We start from the raw sequence: 20,429 nt of genomic DNA on the forward strand, positions 1-20,429 counted from the left end.
CGTCACGAATTTATCAAGTGAAATAATGCGAGGAAAGTTCTCCGCGCATCACAGACAGTTAATTGGAACGCTAGATTAATTAATCTGAGGAGAACAACGAGCGACATATAGATAAATACATAGCGCATAGCGACGTGAATTCTTTAAACTATTTCTTTTATACTTACTCTACTTCCTTTGGAATAACGATAAAAAATAAAATGAGAATGAAAGATGTAGAGTAATTTCCAGTGACATGTACCTAAACCAACGCGCAATGGAAAAAACGCGTTGTGAAAATCCGGAACAAGGTATAATGTGTTTCGTCCAGTTTTCGTTTCCTTTTCTCGTCTGATCTTTGTTCGATCGAGTCCTTTTCCTCCCGCTTTTCTTATCTCTGATGTTTCGACGTTTAAACTGTTGCTGTCTTATGAGTAATACCTAGGGCAATTTGAAGCAGATAGTATAAGAAAGAATCATCTACGTGAAAATGGAAAAGTGAAAAGTAAGACACGATCGAATTATACGAGAGTTCGGTCTTTTAAAAGAATTTCTAACCGAATTCTATTAAAAATAATAAAATGTTATCCACTAATGATAATAATAAAGCTAAAGTAAGGAACGATACGTGTTATGGTTATTAATAAACTAGTTGACAACTTAAAATTACAGGAGAAACGTTCTTGCCACTAGTTTCAATCGAGGGTCATTGCAATAAACCGAAATGTACCACCAGCTTCAATTTCCATCGACGCTTCAATTTCCCCCATATCTGTGAAAGAGTGGACGACAATTATTAATTGCTTTCTAACTGTAACCTTCGCGAGATCGAACGTACGTACAATGCGAAACGCGAAACGCGAATTTTCCATAATGTGGAATCTCGTCGCAAACGAATCGCTATGTTAGTGTGTATTAACGAGACGAATGAAACGAGTACGCTTGTGAATTTCATTATTATTGCCCCGTGTCAAGATAAATCAGCATTTCGCGCTTGACCATTCAGTGTCACGTTGCCAATGTGATTTTGCAAAATTCGATCCGTGCACCAATATCGTTGCACCGATGATTTTGCGAATATCAAGTTCCGAGCGGTATATTCGACGTGGAAGATTCTTCGTTCAATTCGCGAATGATTACGAATACACAGCGCAGTTACTGATTTTACGGTTCGTTCTAAATAGTTCGTGAAATAATTTCGTTACAACTAACAAACTTGGAGTTGCAAGTCGTGATACAAATTTAACTAACTTTGGTAGGGAGAAGGTGTACATCTTGGATAAAATTGTCGTGTTGTCGAATTACGAACAGCGAATGAAAATTTCAAATAATATCTGAAAATCATAGCGCAGAAACATGCAAACAGTTTGAACACTATTCTTTTTATTTTATCCACTAAATACATGAATAGACTAAAGGTCAAGTATAAATCAAGTATGAATATTAATATCAAGTACATGCTGCTTAACTATGGAAAAGAAGAGTAACTGCAAAAAACGTCTAAAAGCAGTCCCTTTGTAACTTGGAATAGTTTTGAACATTTTGTATCTTCGTTTAATGTAAAACTGGAGCAAGATATAATATTCTACTAAAAAGTGAGTAATATACTTATTACGCGAGCAGGGAAAACGGCATTATGAGGTAGAAAAGCTTTAAAAGTCAATATCGATTTGCCATAAATTAGTTCTTTAAGAATCGATTTTCTTTATGGTTGGATTATCCAGGAAAGGGGTAACTCTGCGTGAAAGGATACGTTAAAAATGTACAATAACATTTTTTCATAGAAAGCTCCATTTTCGAAAGAGTCCGCATTGAAAATTCATCGAGTACGCGTATATTTTTATGTTTATTTACGTTTACGGCTACGTTAAAAAATTAAACAAGAATATTTGCTACCTTCCATAAATCATAATGTTTTATTCAACTTCATTTTTAAATCCAGTAATACAAATTTTGTGTAAAAAAAAAAAAGGGGGTAACTGAAACCATACACACAAACTGTGAAAAAGAGTGAAATGTCTAGTTGAGAATGAAAAACGAATTCATATACCATGTTAGTGGTAATTTAAACTGCCAAAGTAGCATTACCAATGTCCAATTATTTTTACCATAAATTCCAAACGGTCTATGTTTTAGCTTTTTCCTCTGTTTCCAGTTACTATACCTAACCCCAACTATAATATTTTTCAACCACGATGAACGATCGGTCAAATCGACGTTCAATAACAGTTTATATCCGTTTTTATCGCGGTATTTATCGATTTTCAATGACATGTTAAATCGTAGTTTTTGCGGTAGTTAATATTTTTAATGGGGCTTGTTAGGTGTTCCATTGAACGGTTTATGTTTTCGAATCGCAATATTGTTGCAAATCTATTGGAAGAATATTTATCTACTTGTTGCTAAATAATTACTATTGTCTTTTCGTACGGATTATTCTACGGAAAGTGAATTAAATTAGATTTTAATCCCAAGCTAGAGTTATTTGGATCGGTTAAGCTCGAACACTTTAAAAATCAACCTTGAATTATGCAGAAAATAATCACGTTTGTTGTATATTACGAGATATTATCAGAGATATTACTAGACATCAATAAATAAATCTTTATATGAAATGAGACAATCGGTTTGTAATTTTTTATTCATTTATTATCAGATCAGTTAGTATTGCGTAAAATGTTATATTAATGATGTTAATTGGTAACCTATGATTTCCAGAATGTTAAGCTTTTAACGATATTGACTGAATAATGCAAGGGAGCTTTATCGAACACTTTCGAATCTTGAAAATCAGCTACTCCCTTTCATTGCGTTTTCATGCAAAATCCGGCTCTGTCCATCGAGGACAAAGCTCGTCACAATGACCAACCGAAGATCAAACGAACCACGAAACTTTGACGAGTACGCTCAGTCGAGAATATTCGACGTCTTCAATCGGGAACGAGTTTTACATATTTCATCCATATTAACGTGCGACTATATCGAATTCGATAAAAGAGTATACATAAACGTTAGTTATTAAAATCCCTGGCGAGAACGAAACTGTGCTTCGAAATGAAGGACCGTGACTTCCGTTTAATTAAAAGAGGATTAAACGAAAATTGGCCCCGCGATCGAGACCGTGCCTTCCGTTTTTGTTCGAAACGCGTAATCTGGCCAGTCGGACGGTTGCCACCGACACAGGTTTGTTTAATACATCGTTGCATAAAGAAACGTTATTAATTAGATTTTAACGGAGATCGTAATTACGCGTTGATAAAGTTATTCTGTAAATTCACCTCGAATAGATACATCAATTATCGTTAATTACCATCAAATACACGCACTCAAACAGATAATAACCCATTCATTTTGTTTGTTTCAATGATATTTCTTTAACCCTTGAACAATATGATGTAATATAAAACATTTTCAAATCGCTACTTTATATGCTATGAAAATCAAAAATTAAATAAATTGAATAAATGGATTTAGCGGTATCGATCAATGGAAAGTTTGACGATATTTTATATTGTCTCCGATTATATAATTCAACATGACAATATCTGCTGGCGAATTATCATGATACACTGCGAGAAAGACTTTTCATTTTCGAGTCGTTATAATTATTTGCGAGTTAATTATATATATCCATGTTTCATAAATTTACAGTACTTTTCATTGTAACTGTTAATTTCATAAATTATTCCGATATTTCGCCTTGTTCATATAGAATCACTTTGCCGTTCATAAAAAGATATGGAAACATTATACTCTTTATCGAAAGTGGCTGCGTAAATAGTTATATATTATATGAAAAATTTAATATTTTAATCTCTTAAGAAATTAACGCCAACTTTGGAAACTACGATTATTCCTTTGATGATATTTTCATTATCATTTTACAATAATTATACATATCATCTATATCATACTAAAGTCAATTAACGTAAACAAATATGCACCAAGAATTTTCTGCAAAATGATTGAAAAATATTGGTCGCCGTTATTTCTGAATTAAAGAAAAGAGAAATATTATAGTCAGCACAACTGTGTATTACTGTAAAATAGTATAAAAATGTATCGCACGGTTACAAGCGTGAATCGATGATCTCGATCGTCGAGGCGCGCAACTTAATCAATTTTCCCTTTGTCACTATGGCACAGCCGTGCGCGCAAGAACACAAGAAATAAGCAGAGAGCTTTGGTAGAATAGCACGGACGGCTTTTGTAGCGCGATAACTCGCCGTCTACGGACTTAATACAATCTTACGATACAACGGAACGAACGAACCCGATGCATTTTTCACTAGGCATTCCGGTGTCATCGCGATCCAACCTTGTAGATTTAGCAACAGCAAACGGCGGAAACTTTACGTCCGGCGTTCTATGAAAGATTAATAGAATCCACGATTAGAGTAAACGTACGTAGACAATTTTCATGGCGGGTCGTAGTTTTGGTCGCGAACTGGCGAAAGAACATTTTACGATTAATCAATCTGTCCTTGCATAAAATACAAGAGACTTTCGCCAACGAAACGTTTGCTACAATGAATTTTTATGTTGATCTACCAGATTTGAAATAGTTACGAGTTAATTCATTCGAACAAGCAAATGATTTCTCTTCCAAGTTATTCTATTATTTAGTTATCAAATTAAATAACTTTTTCCATTTCATTTCATATCTTGTATTTGAATAAATGTCTCTGAAATAGTTTCTCAAATAATGTCTGATTCGTCCATATATTTTCAATACTGAAACAATTTTTGAATCTTGTTCCTCGTTACGTCTCTTATTAATATTAACAAATGCAAGATCGGAAGTGAAACAAAAGCGAACAAATTTTAGTTATGTGCGTCCATATTCCATAAATATTTGAAGTTACTTTCTCGCGAATAAATCTCTATTTGCCAAAATCTTGTTCGCGGAACACGATTTATTTTTCCGCCAGAATAATCATTCTGGTTTTCGAGTGTACAAAGATATATGTATATCATAACGAACCACCTTGTGTATTAATATGCACGGGGCTGTAGTTACGTACATACGTTAATACGTTGCACTGCGAAAGCTTTGAAGCAGAGAAATGATCTCTTCCAGCACCGTTTACGCTATCTCTTTCTTTCTCTTTCCTGTCTTTTCTCTCCTTTCTCTCTGTCTTTTTATTTCTCAAGCTGCGTTTTAACTCTCAAGTGGTAGTTTCGAGACGATGTGCTATTACGACAGGATAGTTACAGCGAAGAATAAGTGACAAATAAATATCTAAAGAAATAAGAATACTAGGAAAAATAGGAAAACGTTTTTAAACAATTATTCGTCTATTTTTAACGAATATATCGATCCGGTCACAAAATACAGTTACGCTCGAAATGAGAAAATTCTGATTCCGAAGACACAACACAAACGCTTCTTATTGAAAGAGAAAATTAAGCTTTGTGCTTTATGATTTTCTGTCAGTATCGTTTGATAATTCGATATCTGTTACTATTTGATTGTTTGATAACCATTTGACATTTCATTATCCCTTTGATTTCTTAAGTCACTCTATTTCCAGATCGATTCCTTCAATCACGTTTCACGCATTGCCACGAACATACTTACTTAAATTACTGGAAAATATAAGATCATACGCATTACTCTTTCAACTCTTACAATTAAACATTTCTGATTCTCCAGATCAATATCATAATCTCTTAAGCATTTAAAGCCTTATTTTTTTTCTTTTATTATACATTTTGTGTAATCTCCTTCGACTTAGAATTACGTTTCTATACTTACACTACGTCCGATTGTTGCCCAATTGAACCAATATTATCGATGAAGTGTTATCAAAGTTAAGCCTGCATTAAGCAAAATACGAAAAGGAAACGCTTAAAGCAACTTATATACACAGTAGTCATGGAGCATGGAAGTACACAAATAATGATCTCTTTTCTCAAAAAACACGCATTGGACGACAAGAGATAGAAAGCTTTGTGAATCGAACAATAAGAGATAGAAAGCTTCGATGAGCTTGTAATACGCTTGAGGTACTCGAGATGCTAATTACCAAACGATCAAGTCTGCGATTTGAGATCACAGGTGCGCCTTTAATACCACTCGAGGGTTAATTTCTTTCTTGGCTGATCACACATACACACCCTTTTCTACTACTTACTTGTAGCCTGCGTATTGTCGCTGTGCAATGGCAAATGTTGAACTCTCGTAGTCATATTGATGATTGAAACACGCGAGGAGGCTGGGCTGATCACTATATTATCACTACCCCTATCGCTGTCTGCTGATTGCTACTTTGACTATTCTGCAAGGCAGTTCTTCCTCCCTATTTCCGAGATTGCGTTGTTGGCCAGCTGTGAATCTGTTTCTTGAAAATCGCACACATCGCAAGTCTGCCACGAAGAACGTCGTGGCGCGATCTTAAAACGACTTGGCTTTATTCTCCATGCAAGCATGGTCGTGAATTGGTACGAGTGGTATTATACGTGTATGCATATCTAACGATATAAATATTCTGCAACAGTAATATGCAAAAGATGTAAAAGAAACAAAGAGTTCGCATGTCACGTTTATTGTCAATTATTTATATCTTTTTAACGTAAAGGTGTCTCCTTTGACCGATGAGTACTGGCTTCTTAAAAATGTTGTCCTTTTAAAATTCTTGGAGCGTACAAGGAATTCACGATCACTCGCTGCATCACTCTTCCCTCTGTAACTGAAAGTTGTAGACCGCGGTCCGCTTCCTGTTCAGGACAAATAAAGACTACGGAGATTTAGTTGGCCGAGCATCCAGGAATTTCCAAGGTCTTAGCTAGGCTTACGACACGCCGCTCTTCGGTAACGAGGGTCGGAGCGTCCATCACGTAGCAACTAAACTCTCTAAAGTCTCAACGACACCGGTTATCTGCGTTGTTCATGAGATTCTGGAACGGTAGTTCGCTGTCGAGCATGGAAGCACTTTAATATCGTTTCCAACAAAGCAGGAACACGCGAGCATATTTGTTAGATGACGTACCATCTCTCCGAGCAGTTTTGCATCGCTCAACTCTTGCCATTTATTCTTCTTCTCCTTCTTCTTCTTCTACTTCTTTTTTTCCTCTTTCACCTTCTCTTCTCAACGACTTTTCTTGTTCTTCTTCCCCTTTTTCTTCTTCTTCTTCTTCTTCTACTACTACTTCTTCTTCTTCTTCTTCTTCTCCTCCTTCTTCTTCTTCTGTTGCTGCTGTCGCTGCTACGTCCTAGAACTACTTCTTTAGCTTCACTCACGACTTCTGTACACGAAGTGGCACCGCTGAACTTGCAGGCGTAGTTACTTTATTACCATGAAGCTGGGCAAAGGTTTCAAATTGCGGAAAGCACGCCGACCGAGCGACCGTTTCCGACGGGCGACCCGTCCGCGTTTCCTACTCGACGACCTCGCAAGACCACCGAATAATAGCGTTATTTAACGCTGTTTAACCGTCTTCGCGCTGCACATCTCCGACAAGATTGGACGAAACTAATTGCCACCGCTGTTTTTATATTCTCGCGACCGCATCCGTGCTTCTTGCTAATCCGCCGGCTTGTTCATTACCCAGGATTCATTGCGTTTACAGCAATTAGTCGTAAAAAGTTCGCGCCTTATGAAATACTGCCCAGCATATTTTTTCACCACTGTCCTCACCTGTGCGTTTCGATCTTCTTGCTGATTTATTTTCCAACGTTCGAACGGCATCTTTCGATACTTTCTGTTTTGCGCAAATAGTCTCACGAAAAAACGGGAACTTTTCTAAAATATAGAACGCCGGATTTCAAAATTCTTCCTAATCTTGCGTGAATTATATCTATTTTTATAAAATGTGATAACAACGTTGTTATAAAGAAAGGGTAAAATTTAAAAAAAAAAGAAAAACATTGCAATATCAATACGAGCAATTTTCTGCTTAAATACCGTTGCTATCGGTCGCAGATTTTGTCGACCGGTTTAATTTCCTGCAGAGCAATTTTAAAACAGCTAGCACGTTATCCACGAACGCAAAAGTTCGCGTAATCAGCTCGTAAAACTACCAGCGTACCATTGGATTATTGGCGCGTATCTTTAATCGTGCGAAACCATCGAATCGAATCGCCGCAGTTCCATTAACTCAATGTTGACTGCGTGTGCCGTGCCGTATCGATATCTTCGATATCGATGGTGATAGGGTCACGTGCGACCAATCACATATTAAACAGCCCAGCAACGAGCGTTTCAATTAAGCGTAGATTCGCAACCAGCCAAAAGTGCAGCACGCATCGGTTAGATCGTTCGTTGGTGGCAAAATCGGGACAATCACAGGAAACCGGTCGTATCGGTCGGAAGGGAAACGATCTTCGCGCATCGTAAAACGGAAATCAGAGGAAGATCGATCGACTCAATTCGAACGAGTATCGCTTCCCGCGGCGAAACCGGTTATTATTCGATTATGAACGCTCGTTTTCGTCGAGACGAGATCCAGACTGCTGTTTTTCAAACTAATCGTGACACATTGACGGATCTTCGAACGAACGCTTTAAATTAGATGCTGTTAGAAGGAAAGGAACCGGATAATAGATTGCCCGTGAAGAAAATAGTTTTTAAAATAAAACGGATCATTATTATGTTGCAATTTGCGGTATAGTTGGTATTATTACTTACGATAAACGTTATTCGAATATCATATCCATGTAAAAGAGAGCGCATCGAAGAAGAAATCCTATTAAAACATGTAAATTTGCTTATTTTCTATGCGTGTGTCTGTGTCTTCGCTTGAGACGAAGATACGCCAAACCAGCCCATTGTACGTTACAATAATTTTCAATGGTAATTACCACGAACGAGTGGTAGAATATATTCAACGCAAAGTTTGTAACTGTAGTTTCTAAGTTCAATGTGTCACGATGCAGAAAAATTGAAAAACGACATACTAACTCAGTGCTGTCCAATTTCATTTTTGAAACACAGAAACTATCTTTGTTCTAGTTTAGTAATTACGATGTCAGTTATACGTCTATCAAGCTTTCTATGTGCGAAATTCTATGCGGATGTATAGAATTATTGTTTGTAGATTGTATCCATTCTCGTTTCTATAAATTGTGCACAAATTGTTTCTTTCAATGTCGAACGAGCGATAGAACGTCAGCTATGGACAGCTCTGTGATGAGAAACGCATTATGAAATACGTGTTAAATGAACCAGAGCTATTAAAACTTCGTATCGTCGCTTTCTACAACGAAGAACCTTGATTTAAATGCAATTAAATTTCTTAATTTAATGGAGCGACGTCTACGATTTTAACGAGCTACAAAGAAAACGAGAAACATTGAAAATCGTCATCTTTTCTTTCCACAAATGCATTTGACTTTACCTATAAATACCGACGAACGCAAACAAAGTAAAGAAACCTCGCATCTCGTCGTTCGTAGCCTGTGAAAGCTCGCGAAAAATGAAACATCCGAAGTCGATCGCTATTTCATCGAGCGAAAGTCACGTACGAGACGATCGAAGTGCTCAAATTAATCAAGCCGGGTCAACGAGCAAGAACGGGAAACAAAATGAAATGGTGAAAAGAAACGAAATCGAAATTTTGTACGTGCAGTTTCGCAACCGTGACACTCTACAGGCTGTAATTTCCCGCGGAATCTCGGTGGCGAACCGAACAGATCGTAATGTATCCCGGAAATGATCGCCACGCACGCGGAAAACACGTTATGAGCGCGGTAATGTGGAATAGGCGGCTACATGCGCCATTACGCGGGTTACGCGGCTAAAATAACAAAACTATAAGGTTCGACGTCTGATCTAGAACAACGTGGAACGAAATAAGAGGATTCGTCCTGACCGAGTTGCTCCATAGAGGCTGGCTAAGGCATTGTCGAATGATATTTCTTGGTTTAACAAGATAGTCTTCGATGAAAGTCACTGCAGATAACTAAAATTTAAGGATAATTGGCGGACTGAAACTATGGTTCTTAGTATATCAATTATTACCTTTATTGGATTGTTTGTTAGTAAAGTTTGATTTTGATGATTACTTTATGTCCGATTATTTGGGCAATGATAAATTCAACGATACGTGTATTACTTATCTCTTTAAAAAAGAAATGTAGCTCTCTATCTTAGGTATTTCTTAAACGCCGAGTTTCGGCAAAATATAATTCTGGCAGTAACCTTCGCTTCAGGTTTATTTGAATTCTAGTCTTTAATGGAAAAATACTCTTTAATGGAATTCTGGCACATTTTCGCCTTTCAAATATTCCCTTTCCGTCCTTCCCCGTTTCCTCTGCCATAGAATACGCCACCAGCAGCGAAATAAATTTTAACCTATGTGCAACTTAATAGCCATGTATAATCGAACAAGCACACATGCAAGTAACTGAATATACATCATCTTGCTACTAATTAATTCCTATGTTTCATCGCGTACCATCAGTTGCCTTCTTCTTAAATTTTTACCTCTTATCTGTAATTGAAATCACAGTTCTATCGACTCGTATTGATTCAAAAATAAAGAAATTATCAAAATGTACAATAAATATTTAGACAAAAGCTCGAAGAGGAATAAATTACTATACAGGCAGAAATGTAACTTTACCTTCATAGAAGATTTTACATCTACAAAGGAATTATCACTGATTTGATATCCATAGTTAAATTCACATTTTTAAAGATATTCGTCTGGATTTAACAAATTTAACGAATCGTATTCAATTCTAAATATAAAGATTATCCATATTTTCGTATGATCGTTCCATAAAACACTTCTTTGTCCCTCACAATGAAGCGTCATCGTAAACAGAATCTTAAACCCGGAAACGAAAGAAATCACTTTCAGGACCAAGACAAAGTTCCTCAAACAACATATACAACATTTGCATTTTCACGTATGTATTTTGCACGTTTGCAGACGCTACAAAGCGTTAATCTCTCGAGATGAAATAAGCTAAAGAAAATTTTAGATGCACAAAAGCAAGTCAAGATTTCAAAAGTCACGCCGAAAGGACACAGACGACATTTACATGTTGAACACGTTGTACAGAAATGTCACAAAGGTGTCGCTAAATGTCTTATTTAAACACGTATCCATCGATCTGATGCGCCAGAGACGAGAATGAAAGACACCAAGTTTCGCAGAAAATACGTAGCAAAATCACAGTCCGCAATCGCAGATATTCTTTCACGGTCGTCTCGGTTTCCGTATCCGCACGTTCGTTCCCGAGACGAACGTATATTCGAGGGCAGCTTTGACGAAACATCGCAAACGCTTTCCCGGAAGCGAGCGCACAAGGTGCTTGCTTTTCCCTCTCGCGGCTGTCTTTTCCATGACGATGCGAAATTGCGATTGCACCGTGAGAAACGATCCTTCTTCGTCCACGGGAAAACTTTGCAGGATTTGTTCGCTGTTGCGTTAGAGACGTTCCACGTACAGAGAAAGTAACGTTGGAACGAATGGGGTTGTGCAACATTAACGCGGTACTCTCAGGAAGCACAGCTGATCGCCGTGATTCTTTCACTGGATCGTTGCAGAAGTTTCGTTGTATTCTCGTTGTGGCAGGAGATTTTTAAGTATCGCACCAAAAATTCCTTTCGTCAAATTTATGTGATAAATGATAAACGATAAAAACCATATACTTGGCTGCAGACACATATACTTACGTTTAGTTGTCAAGTATTTTCGACAGGAAATTGCGGAAAAACGCAATACTATGAACTCAATCATTAACGTGTCCTTCGTTATCTACCATTCTTTCTTATAGCGTTAATTAACAAAATGTAATTCGCCATAGTACAGCGATCGTTTTACTTAAAGCAATATTAAAATTAAAAATTTATCAGAACATGAGAGCTCGATTAATTTTTAATTAAATACAAGCGAACAATAACACACTCGACTTGATGCCCGGCTAAACATTCTCCTACCAATATCAAATTTACAGACAAAAATTCTGTCGCGGAATATTATTCGACTACAAGTGAGCAATAAGTTATTATAGAATAGGATATTATATTGTATAAAAGATAGACGTTTAGATCGAACAAGTATCATTATCTACAAAATGAATGGGCTCCGTGCTTGAGATGCAAATAAGGTGAATTCGTAATACCAAATGATAGAACAGCAATTATAAAAGAGGAAAGACAGGAGGAAATAAAAGACAGAAAGAACGGAACCGATGAAGAACATTGATACAAAGAAAATAAAGAAACAGTTCTACGTGACGATGAAAAGAACGTGCTTATCGCGACAGGGAGTCAGAAAATAATAGAGCGACTATGGAAAGGACTATGGATGAAAAATTGTCGATTTCTCAACCTCTAGTGTATTATGGCAAAAAGCTTGCCATAAGAGAAACCAAAGGAAGTGTCGCATACATAAACACAAACTTGTGACTACGATACTCGCAATCATATCAAAATATTCAACATTGATACGAATCATTCAAACGGTAAATGAACATATACCAGAGCTTTTATTTACTCGTTTTGTACCACGTATGCTTGAGATACGGGAAAACTGTAAACGACGAAAGACAAATGTATAGTGATATTCGATCGTAAATATTTTAACGACGATTAATCGATAAACAGCTGTAAGGGAAAACAGATCGAGAGATAAAACGAAATGGAAAACAAGGATGGGGGAGAGAATCTGTAGAATGAAATTATACGGTCAAAAGAAAAAGTGGAAAGTAAATCTGCTAAATCAAAGTGAATAAAAAGGAAAGAGAGACAAAGAGAGTAAAAAGAAAAGAGCGAATCTGTCGCAGTGAAGTAATCAAGAGACTGATTGAGAGCATAAAATCGCGAGCAACCGAGTGGACAGCGAGGACGAATAGAAAGCTAAGAAGGAGCTATAAAGAAAAGGAAAAAGAGGAAACAGCTAGTTGGATGAAGGAACGAGATGAACGAGTTGTACGTGACGTTGTAACCAAAGCGATGCGATGGTTCGAAGTAATCAAGGGTCAGAGCAAAATAAACGAGGACCTTCGATGAAAAGGTTCGTACCGGGGGTGAGCTTCTCTTTGAACGGCGAGAAACTGAAAAAGGAACAAAACTCGGAGGAAATAGAGAAATAGAAACGATGAGAAATTGGGAACCGGAAAAGATAGATTATAGGTGTCGGCAAAGGACTTTACGATGCTTGAGTTATGAAGCTTCGAACTATTAAAGGAAAAGACAAGTACAAGTCTGTATATCGATACAAAGAACATCAATTATGGATACAATCTGGAAAGTAATTTGAACTTGTTAAATCGATGAGAATACGTTGAACGTTAGTTTACAGATAAATTTAAAGAAATATGTGAAAATACTATAGAAAGAAAGAGACGTAGGTGATTTAAAAAACAAAATGGATAATATAAAATTAAAAATACTTTTAAGGATACCTACGGAGAAGAAGAAACAAAAGTATTTGTATAGTTCGAACAGAGTAGTGAAATATGTGAAAATACTACAGAAAGAAAGGGACGTAGGTAATTTATAAAATAAAATGGATAATATAAAATTAAAAATACTTCTAAGGATACCTACGGAAAAGAAGAAACTAAAGTATTTGTATAGTTCGAACAGAGTAGTGAAATATGTGAAAATACTACAGAAAGAAAGGGACGTAGGTAATTTATAAAACAAAATGGATAATATAAAATTAAAAATACTTCTAAGGATACCTACGGAAAAGAAGAAACTAAAGTATTTGTATAGTTCGAACAGAGTAGTGAAATATGTGAAAATACTATAGAAAGAAAGGGACGTAGGTGATTTAAAAAACAAAATGGATAATATAAAATTAAAAATACTTTTAAGGATGCCTACGGAGAAGAAGAAACAAAAGTATTTGTATAGTTCGAACAGAGTAGTGAAATATGTGAAAATACTATAGAAAGAAAGGGACGTAGGTAATTTATAAAATAAAATGGATAATATAAAATTAAAAATACTTCTAAGGATACCTACGGAGAAGAAGAAACAAAAGTATTTGTATAGTTCGAACAGAGTAGTGAAATATGTGAAAATACTATAGAAAGAAAGGGACGTAGGTAATTTAAAAAACAAAATGGATAATATAAAATTAAAAATACTTTTAAGGATACCTACGGAGAAGAAGAAACAAAAGTATTTGTAGTAAGTAAAAGAAGCAATATTTCCTGTATCACTGTACATATAGTACATATGGTAGTTCAAAAGTTTCAAATATTTATAGGAACTTTATATATATATATATGATATAAATCGTTGCGAAAAGAATTCACAAATTGTAAATAATTTTACAAATTTATTTCCTCGCGCTTCCGAAACAAAAATAGGATATGTTTTAATTAGACAGTTGTAAAACATCGTGCATTGTTTTTATGGAATCCAATGAAATTCGCAAATTTCACTGTTGTCAGAAACACTGTCAACACGTTGACATTCTCATTTTTAAAACAGAGAAGCGGGTCGCTCTTTGAAACAACGTGGGTTGAGATCGGCCATCTTTAAAGCAAATAATAGTTAAATTAACAGGCATTTCCTTTGGCAACGAAGCAGTATACAGAGAGAGGCAAACCGAAATAACAAAGTATAAGACAATACTATAATATTATTTCTCGTTATTTCCTTTAAAATCATGAGAATTTGATTCTAAATCACATTGCGTGTGCATAAATTCATCCATACATTTTCATCCTCTTTCCTCCGCTATTCGTATCTTATTTTCTATATTTGCGTACCGTCAATGAATTTTTACGAAAAGCATCATAATAAATGGGAGAGTGAAAAATGGAAAGCACAAGAATGGAATAATTTTGAAGCTATAAAATGCGTACATTGCAACGTGACGCAAAGCCAGAAAAATGAAGGAAACAAATAAACGAACGAATATAAAATAACTGCCGCAAGCTTCCAGTTAAAATATAATTTTTGCCTATCAATTTCGTATAAAAAATAGTTACGTTACTAAAGTTTAGAAAATCCTTGTTTTCCAAAAATTCTGAAGTTTTATCTTCAAAATGTTTGCTTTTCGACCTCCACGTCCCTCTTCCAAAATTGAACATGTCATCTTTTGCGATACTATTTTACACGATATTTGTTTCGACACGGTAGATGTATCAGAGTTGCATCGTACTTTTCAGCAGACGAGCCATGCTCAATCACAAAAAACTTCGTAAAATCGATCGCAACGAAACGAATGATTCGAGTTTCCGGAAAAGCACGCGACCGTCGAACGATAGAAAGTAATAATAAATGTTTCATAGTAGCGTAACACGTGACCTACATAGCGTACTTCGGATACGATTCCCATACAATATTTAACACGCTCGTATTTTTCCGTAATCAGAATCTTTTAAAACGTGCCACAATTTGAAATACAACTTTCTACAAAAAGGAATTATTTTACAGACTCGATCTTTAATTCTTTAGCTTCTTATCGTTCTATCGGAACTCGTTTTAACTTCAGTTTTATTTGCTTACTAACAGGAAGCTTAAAATAATCGAACAACCAACCTACTTACAATATTCGATCGTTATTTAAATAAATTTCTTAATCTAAAATCGGCGTTTAATTTCGAAACGTACATATTATTCATTATTTACCTGTATCTCGAAATGTGTCAGTCTTTTATAAAGAAGACTATGCATGGAGAATAAAGAAAGGACTATAAAAACCGTAAACAGAATCACCATTTCGCATCCTATTCAAATAAATCTGTTGTTTAAACGAGGCACACAGCTTGTTGTTTGTCGCCACGCGATACAAATACTGGTATTTAACAGTTAATTAAACGCGTGTTGCTAACTGGACCATGTAATGGAACGACACGGTCCATATTGACGTTATATCAGCCGAAAAAAATTGCGTATTCTTTCGATTCCGAACGACATGTGTATCATCGAGCGGATCAATCGGACGGAAATTTATTCCCGCGACCAGGACCATGAAGTTTACTTGCATCGCCAGTTTTATGATACGCTAACGGTACACCGTGGATGAAAACAACATAACTCGATCGTAGAAGGAAAGCTAAAATTTACACTTGGACGTTCATAGAAACTTTTTACAAGATGATATTACGATACAAAATTCTTCGAAATTTCATTAGTGTTATATCGAGACAAGCTTATCACGATTATACTGAAACAAAGCCGAATGAAATCGCTTGGCTGAATTATCTGCCTCTATAAAACGCGTAGGATTCTGGATGAGACCTCGTCAACGCGCGTTCCACCTTAAAACTTTAATATATAGCAGCGTTATATCGTTTCCATTTACCTTGGCTATCTCCACCTCTCGCTCATTTTCATCGAATAGTTTGTGGGAATGTTAGCCAGCTGCGTTACTTTTTTCCTGCTTCGTTCACGTACAACGCGAATTAACGCGACCCCGCCTCGTCAATTCTAACGAACGATCGAGCAGAGTGGAGCTATCGTGCACATATTAATGAATCTGGGCGAAAAACGTTTTCCGCGTATGCAGCGATCATCGGAATTTGCGTCTGCCGTGCAAACCGTGCAGCTTGTTTGCTTACGTGTACACGTAATAAATACGCCTGTTTGCCCAGCCTTGTCTCCGACTGAGAATATCATTTTCTGGAAATTGTGCGTATACATTTAAGATTTTGAGATTTCATCTGAAAAATGGATCCACGGGAATTAACTTGTTATCTGACTGAAAAGAATTTGCTCAACAAAGGTGTCGAGAATGGATATTGAGTGGAGAATTTGATCGGCGAATAGTGTTATCAGTATTTCTGGAAATGTCTTTATTCGTAATTCTTACCATTTTGAACGTTTAATTCTACCATTTAACCCTATAATTCTGATTCGCCTCTAATTACAATTAATCTTTCGCTTTGACGTGGGATATTACATGATGATAAATTGAACGAAATATAAAAAGAAGGAGGCAAAATTCAAGATATACGACTGGATTTTAATTGAAATTTGTAGTAGAAGAAAATGGAAATGGAAGTAGTAAATCTGAGAAATCTGATAGGACGTAGATAGAAGGAACTGAGGAAAGAAGAAGAATTAGAGTGGCTAGTCCGGTTGATTTGTGGCTTCACAATCTTTCTCTATTCGACCGCGCTAATATATAACAATAACGGAATATAATTTTCCGACCACTATTTCGAATATCTTTAAAATAATGAAGAAATATACGGCTGATGATTCGGCCGGTGAATTATACGAACGATTAAATCGAATAACTTAACTTACCGCTTCTTCTGAACACCGCTTATTATATCATTCCGCTTTAATATTAAAGGAAACATTTGCGAAACTTATAATCCTAAGAATATCTTCGATCCTTACTTTCTACAGTCGAAAATAAGATTTTCGAAACGACGGACCACGAGTCAGAAAGTTGAATATACATGGAAAAGTGAAAAATGAATCCAAGTCGCTTGGATCCCTTTCAGCTAGGGGTATCTTTTTCAATTAACAGCACGTCGCGAATTTCCATTTTCCTCTAATATCCAGCCAACCACCCTTCCAAACTTAACAAGTCGTTAGAAGCGACAAAGGAGCAAAAGGAAGGGTTGTCCGTGGCGTAAGCGAAGCAAAAGTTGTAACCATCGTAAATATGTAGTCCGTCGTGCGCTTTGGGATTCATTAATAAAGAAAGAAGGGGAAGGCAACCGCTTTCGTATACAACGATTAATCACGTCAGTGACGCTTACGACAGCCTTTATGGAGCCGTTAAACTCGGCTATGAAGATAATCCGGACTTTAAAAGCCGTCCTCTTTAACGTTGCTTTTTCTCTCGCGCCGTCGCGTCGCCGAGATTAACCCTTTCCTTCTACTTTCTCTTTTTACATTTTCCACACTCTCCTCCTTAACGTTCTTGGTCGTTATCCCGTTCGGTCGTTTACCGGAAAATCGCAGCTCGATGATTATTTGATCGTAACAGTGGATTTGCATTATCAAGGTTTACCGATGGAAGATAGTACAGGGTCCAACAAAGCGAATTAAATCGCAGGAACAATGATTTTTAACGAATTGGGAATGATTTCGAGCGAGGAATTGCGAAGATGGAAAAAGATCGTTGGAAATATTTCTGTAATGAAAAATATTTGTTGTACTACGCTATCGGGAACTCGTTAGAACTTTCAATCTTATCGAGATAATTTTAATGGTACTTTTTAAGATAAACGGTATATAAAAGCGTTACTTTGTACAACTTAGACAACGTATTACAGTATGCTACGTATTAAAATATTAAACAAAAAAAATACCCGCATATAAAATAAATTCATTTTTTGTTGAAGAAACAAACAATCACACTCTGCACACTTTTCTTCACAGTTTGACGATTTCCTGCATTGACATGGCTATGCGTATTCTATGCAACCTTAATTCTATCTATCTTAGAGACACATATGAAATACAAAATTCTTTTGCAAATATCTAACTAATAATCTTCAGAAAACAACATCTGTCACAAAACGCTGTTCAGATCAAGGATATACAGTAACAACTCCCAGTAAGTCTGTCGCATATTAACGTACGGCTTTCCTCAACGAGAAAAACAAGCCGTAAAATTAATGTGATCATTAGTCTAGGAGCAGCTTGAGCCTCTGTGCAAATGTTACCGCTCCGTTCGTCTGCATCCTTCGTATACAACGTAACAATATTCGTGCCATAATACCTAGAACATAATACTTGTGCATCCTCGTGGTAATTGCATTTCGTAGTTGCATGCCAATGTGTTAGATGTTTCCCTTTCAAGATATCAGCCAGGCTGCCGGTACACATCACCACAGACGATTTGAGAGGATACGTTATTAAAACGTTCCTTAACACTTCGTTACTCGTATCCTTATCGTTTAAATGTGCACGTGCGCGTATAACAGGTCGGATATTAGGTTCAGCAATCTACGGTAATATTCCATAACGTTCAAGCACTCGCTTGATTGAATTTACAATCACAGTTGAGAAATTTAAATTCAGCGAATCAAACCTACCTAAATATACAAAATCAATTTCCCGAATGTAAATTTTTCAAAATCCGATATAACGCGATAGATTAGAAAATAGGTCAAACGAATCTACGAGGAGTATTATTCAATCGACGACGAAGTCGCATAGATTTTTTGATACGGTTCGAAAGGGCGTGCTAAAGAGCTCGCAAAATACTTTTAAGAATGCTATTGGCGATCAGGTTAAAAACTATATATTTAATTTTTTAAAAGCACACAGTGAGCTTCAAATAGAATTTTCCTGACTTTATGTATTAAAATATTTTTAAATGAATACAAAGAGCTTCTCTTCGTCGATCAGTACGTTGAATTGCGGACGTATCGACGCGTAATCGTCGTACAAAATAACATCTTACTTATTTAGCTTTCCTCTGCTTCTGAAACTAGAGCTAGTTAATAAACCAATCGCCAATGACATTTTCTTAAATATTTTTACGAGTCTTGTTCTCTCGATCGATATTAAAGAATCTATGTGATTTCATTATCGATTAAACAGTGCCACTTGTTAGACGTTTTATCTATGAATTCGAAATTATACGTCACAAACAAACTACAGACAGTTCATTATCGCGATCACGCCGTAAAAACGAGACTTTATAAAACACACACGGTATATGCCGTGTGTCCGCAAGAATCAACATAGCAGGCCAGAATACACAGCGAACAGGCGTTAAGGGACGTGGTAACAAGTCCTCTCGACGTCGATTGCACGATGGCCGAGCAAAGCCTAAATTAAAAGGTTTTTGCGAAACCGCTTATTTGTTTTCGCGAGGTGTGCGAACGCGCGCAAATAAGTACGCTTTACCCGTTTTATATCCGTTTACGAGATACAGCTCGGCTCTTCCTTTCTCGTTCGACCGTGCTGTGCGCTTCTTTTACGATCTTCTCTTCGTTCTTCGCTCGCCTAATTTCTTCCTCTCTTTATTTTCTCGCCTCTGTGTTTTCTCCTCCGTTTGGAACGATCCTCCGCAGAGGACCGACGAGAACGCGGCCTCGGGTCGCCGAGAACGAATGCGAAAACCGTGTGATCGTGAAAATGTATGCTCTTCCTTGGATCGTAAGGTTAAAACCAGAGATCTAGGATCGAGAGTTCCTTCGAAACAGCTAGGTCTCCTAGATAAATTCTGTGTGTGTACGTGAGTGCGTGTGTGTACGTGTATAGAACGCGGAACCAACAGAATATTCGACGTGTTTGTTCCACGAATAACCGATCAGTACGTGTGTACAAAATTGTACATTAAATTTAGAAACGAAATTTTGCTCGAACAATCGAGCAAGTGTTACGTTACAGTTAATTTATTGGCAACTTACAGGCCAGTTTGTATATTAAATGATGTAAACCACGCGAATGTAGATAAAAATGCTGTAAATAAGAATAGATTTAGTATTCCGTGTTGAAATATCAATAGTCGACGCTACTCTGCCTACTCTCGATCCTTGAATCTGTCTGAATGAATCCCTTGTATGCGTGGAAAAACATAGGTGGTCGTTGGATCGAATGAAAGATTATAAGGGG

At 36.6% G+C, this 20,429-nt stretch overlaps 1 protein-coding gene across 4 annotated transcripts in view; it reads left to right on the forward strand.

The window, feature by feature from the left end:
- The window catches only part of LOC100643274 (neuronal acetylcholine receptor subunit alpha-7), a 264,223-nt gene that overhangs the window by 238,113 nt on the left and 5,681 nt on the right, over positions 1-20,429 (forward strand). The window lies entirely within an intron of this gene.

The sequence above is a fragment of the Bombus terrestris genome, chromosome 2, assembly GCF_910591885.1.
Source record: "Bombus terrestris chromosome 2, iyBomTerr1.2, whole genome shotgun sequence".
Classification (NCBI taxonomy): Eukaryota; Metazoa; Arthropoda; class Insecta; order Hymenoptera; family Apidae; genus Bombus; species Bombus terrestris.